Genomic DNA, 5,429 nt, shown 5'->3' with positions numbered 1-5,429 from the left:
CTAAAGTTTGAGAACCACTTGTTTAAATGATCACTTCTAAGCTGTTGACTCCCCAATCTTTATCATTAGCCCTGATTTTATACCCACACTTCCCTCTGGTATTTCAAACTGGAGTGTTTTGTGGAATGTTACAAAATGGGAGGAAAAAAAAACATAGCTCTATGGTCAAAAAGAATTTCCATGGGGGAATTCCCTGCCCTCCCCCCACCCCCCCCCAAAAAAAAAACCAGTTTCCATGGTATTGCAGCATTTCTTAAGATTTGACTATTGGGACCTATTTCCCAGTGGTTGTGGGAGGATGCAACAACAGGACGGCGTCACTGGAAAAGAGATGCATTGAAATGGAATTCAAACTAACAATATTGTAAATCAACTATACTTCAATTTAAAAAAAAAAAAAAAGGAATTCATTATTGTCCCCTGCTAAACCACCTCTACAGCCTATTTCTTTTTAATTTTTTTAAGTTGAATATTTTATTATTAAACTTTCTTATTTTCCTGCAAGGCTGTAGCTTCACTGTATAAAAATAGCACCAGCAAACACAGTATGTTGCAAAATTAAGATAGTATTGTTCTTCATCTGACACTGTACAACTAACAAAAACTTTTCTCCACCTCCAGTTATTTCCAATGGGAAGATCAGTAAGTTTTGGGGGGTTTTTTTGGTTTTTATTTTTTTGCAGTACGCGGGCCTCTCAGCGCTGCGGCCTCTCCCGTTACGGAGCACAGGCTCCGGACGTGCAGGCTCAGCGGCCATGGCTCACGGGCCCAGCTGCTCCGCGGCATGTGGGATCTTCCGGAACCGGGTCACGAACCCGTGTGCCCTGCATCGGCAGGCGGACTTTCAACCACTGCGCCACCAGGGAAGCCCTCATCAAGTATTTTGACCCAATCCAGGGATGACTGTAAACTCTTATAAGGCTTAATATAACAATGTTATCTTTGAATTACATAATTTTTATAACTAGTTTTACTACAGATAATTTCAGGAATTCTGAGTATTGTAAACTGGAGCCTAGCCTAAAAATCATAGGGTGCTGTGGAAAAGATGCATAGTGTTTATCTGCAGTCATTAGGAAGTTAGGGGTTATTCTGGTAACATGTTGCAAGTAGTTTCCTTTGCTACAAGTTGCTTTTAAAAAAATCTATCCACAACTAATTTAAGACAACTATGCTAGATTGTTTCATACTAGTTTATTTAGGGATTCCATTTTCACTCAATAGATTTTATGTGTTTCTCATACGCTTCTTCACTCATTAGTTCATCTAGTTCTGAAGGGTTACTGAGTGTCACATTGATCCGCCAATCATCTTCATAACAAGATTTTTTGGACACGTCCTGGATTTTCTGCCAGAGCTTCATTAATTTCAGTTACTTCTGATGGAGGAAGAAGAGCAGACAAGCAGCTTTCAAACTTTCTAAAGCACCAAACTCCTCTTGTTTGTTCAATTTTGTCCCAACTTCAGGCAGATTACAGTATGCAACATCTCTCAAAGCTCCCTGTGCAAAATTGCTGATTCCCGCTGCTGCAACACCGTTTTCTGTTGTGATCTGTCCACGTCCGCCTGTGAATTGACGCGCGGAGAGCGGAGCTGGGACTGGGCGCGGCTCCCCGCAGGGCCAGCGTCCCCAAGGCCCGGGCCGCCGCAGAGATTGCGCGCGCAGGCGCAGACGGCAGACCTCGGCGCGCACGCCCCGCGCCGCTCGCTGCGCCAAGCACCCGGGCTTCTGGCCTCCCTTTCCTTTCAAACAGACCTCAAATGTTGGAGTTCTGACTTCCTCTTCTCCCTATGCAGTCAGCCTCTGAGTTTTAGGGACTCAGTTACGATAACGTTGAAAGGTTGGAGACCTGACGTGACTTTGGAGCGTGAAGCAAGCTCTTGTTGAGACTTCGCAGAGTCAAGGCCCGCTCCCTGGGACCCGCAGCCCGGCCCGTCCGCCCGGCTGCCCTCAGTAACCAGCACCAGGCACAAGTCCTGGGGCTGCCCCCCAGGGCCACATGTGACATGGGGTCTCACCTCCGAGAAGGCCCCAGGAAGAGCTGAGAAGGCCTTTTCTGGAGGAATGGAGGAAGAGCGCAAGGAGCCAGTCAGGACTTGAGGGAAAAGAAGAATAGAAGATGTCTAGAAGAGCAGGAAACGGGGTGGAGGCCTGGTGACAGAAGGGAGCAGTCGAGGAGGCGTGGGCGCAGCCTGGCCCGTGCGTGGAAGGACCTCGGCGTGGGCGGGAGACGTTAAGGGGACCGGGGGGCTGAGGAGTCAGGGACCCATCGCCGGACCACAGTCATTCCACAGTTTCTGCTGGAATATAAATGACTTTCCCATGGATCCACCGCCCAAAGCCACCTGCAGTATCTTTGTTTACTGGCTTCGTGTCTTTTCCTTTATCCTGAGGTAAATACGGGGAAAGGGAGGAAAGGGGTGGGGCGGGGGAAGAGGGTGGAGCGAGAATGGAAGAGATTTCGGTGAGGGAGAGCCTACTGATGGTTCGCAGTCTTGTCTGCACATTGGAATCGCCTGAGGAGCTGTAAAAACCACGTCTGGGTTCAACCCCCAGAGATTCTGATGCCGTCGGTCTAGCCTCTCGACTGGTGCTTCTCAAACTTTAATGTGCGTCGGAGGCGCCTGGGGCTCTTGTTAAAATTCAGGTTCTGACTCAGAAGGCTCCGGGGTGGGGCCTGAAAGTCTGCATGTTAACAAGACGCCAGGTAATGCGCATGCCACTGCTCTGTGGCTCACATTTTCTGTAGCAACCATCTATGTAGAGGCTCCCAGAGGGTGGTCCTCAGACCATCAGAATCAGCATCACCCGGGAACTTGAGAGAAAGGCACGTTCTCGGGTCCCAGCCCAGACCCGCGGAATCTGGAATTCTGGGGATGAGGCCCAGCAAGCTGTGTTTTAACTCTCCCTCCAGGTGATTCTCACGCGTGCCAAAGTTTGGGAGCCACTGCTGTAGAGAATTACAAAGGAGAATAAAAAGCCTGAGGGAAGGGCGCTAATAATCACTGTAATGACAAAGTAATGAATTATTGTGGAAGTAAGACAGAAAGAGAGATCACGTGGCGCCCTATGTATGTTCCAGTTATGAACAGGTATAACCATTACAGTAAAATTAAGACACCACGACTTTGAAAACTGCAGGTTTTCAAAAAAATTTTTTTTTAAGTTTTTTTTTTTATCTCTGTATCATCATAAGTCATAGGAATTATTGGAACATTTTCGAGACTTGCACACTCACTGCAAAGATGAGGGAAAGGAGATGTCATTACTGGACCCGTCATGCTGTGGGCCTGCCTGAGCTGGGGTGGGGCACAAAGGCACAGATGCAGGAAAATAAGGTGGGGATGCCTGGCACTGGGGATTGAGGATGGGGAAAGGGATGCTCCCTGTTCTGAGGCCACGAGGTTGCCGGTGTCTTGGCGATGGGAGGTGCTGAACCTGGTTGTGTTACTGATCCAGTGTCACCACTCTACCCCACGAGTGCCCTGTGCCTGGATTACAGTACCTAACTGGTCCCAGCTGGCCTCCCAGGCTCAGCCTTCCCAGACCCTGCTTCATTTGCTTTGCAGGCTCCAACTCCTGATTACACCAGTGCCCTTGCCTCCCTCCTCTCTTCCTCAGAGCCCTGCCCTCTCCTCCCTTCAGCACCCACGCCCCCTGTGTGCCATTTTCGCCCCTGTCCTGTGCTTTCCCTCTGGCTGACCGATGGCTCAGAATGGACGTCCCAGTCATCTGTTTACTCAGCCTCCATCTCTGTCCACCCACTGGGGTGAAGATCCCTGTCCACTTGAGTTCAACACATATCTACCTGTGGGCAAGAGATGCCAAGGGGGATAAAGCACAGTCTGTCCTTAGGGAGCAAGTTACAAACTCTGGGAACCAGTCCCCAAGACGTGACGGACCAAGTGCCGTGAAAAAGATTCACGTAGAGCATCGCCTGACTGTCTGCCCACACTCAGCTCTCCTGGTCCTGATGGCACTTTCTGGCCCCTTATGACACAAGCGTCTGCTAATCTTTCGAAAGTGTGTGTGTTGTTTTCCTAAGAAGGTGGCCAGTAGAGTCTGCCTCTGTCACCTCCTTGTAGCTTACACAGAGTGAGGGACATGCTGAGTGACTGCCACAAAGCATGCCACCCACAGAGCACATGCCTCTCAATGACAAAGGTTCGTGTGCTCCTAGGAGCAGGGATGCTGATTTTGGAAGGCTGCTCAGAGCTGACTAGGTTCTTTGTAATATTTAGAGTTCTGAATCTTTAGAAAGTTGGCTCACAATAGAAAATGGCCCCACAGTTTATGAAAAGCCTTTTATTAAAGCTCCACTTAAAACACTTGTACAATCACTAATACTTATATGTGAATGGTTCCACATACTAGCAAATGTTACTGTTACTTGGGTAGAAATTGTAGGAGAGGCCATGTTCAGACTTTCGAACATCATCAACACATTGCTCTCATGTCCCCTGGACTCCTGGGTCCTCGGAGGTGCTGTGCAATTGCTTCAGAAGTGGGAAAGTCTCCTATAGAAAGGTGGAGGGAAGTCGTGTAGATGACACTAACCTGAAATTCTGCAGGTCCGTCCGATGTGAGTGCTTTTATTGGCCTGTGAGCTGAATCTGAGGTTAGTCTAGATGAACAATCACACATTTCAAGGCAAAAAAGACCATTAAAAATTTGATTGATTTCAACACCATGACATGTACTAATGTTTCTAGAGTATTTTGACATACACGTCTAGCACTTAGCAGTTGCTTGGTGAATATTTGTGGAGTGAATGAATGAAACACAAACCCTTCCCCAAGGTTGGTGCCTCACCTAAAAAAAGCGACTTGGCCTACAGAAAGAGCCCTGCAGGGACCCAGCACACATCTTCGTCCGAGGGCAGAGAGAGGTCCCAGACACAGCATCCAGGATACCATCCCCAGGGTGGAGGGAGGCCAACAGCCCAGCCATCCCTCTCCAGTGATCCCTGACTTGGCCACCCCGAGTCTTCCCAGCATGCCCCTCCCCTTTATAGCCAGTTGTCAACACCAGAGGACACTTTCTTCTGTGGTAGAGAACAATTTTAGACCTTAGAACAGCTTTTCAAATATTTTTGACCATGACCCACAATGAGAATATATTTTATTTTACGAACCATGAAAGATACCAACCAATATATAATTGAAACAAAAGTTTCACAACACAACAGTTAGCCTTACTACACATGATGCACTGATTCTCTATTCTATTCGCAATCCAATAAAGAAACATGTGACACACTCCACTCATCTCACAATCCACTAATGGGTAAGGTCGGCATTTTGAAAACAGGTGCACAGCAATCCACAGGAGGGATGGAATTCAGATACTCCATCTCAGGGACCCAGTGGCAAGAAAGGATGATCCTTCTCTGCCCACACCTGGGAACACACCTAGGTCACAGGAAAGG

Source organism: Grampus griseus (assembly GCF_964374135.1).
Source record: "Grampus griseus genome assembly, chromosome: 18".
In the NCBI taxonomy this organism is placed as follows: domain Eukaryota; kingdom Metazoa; phylum Chordata; class Mammalia; order Artiodactyla; family Delphinidae; genus Grampus; species Grampus griseus.
The sequence above is the reverse complement of the archived record's forward strand: the minus strand, read 5'-3'. Positions refer to the sequence as shown.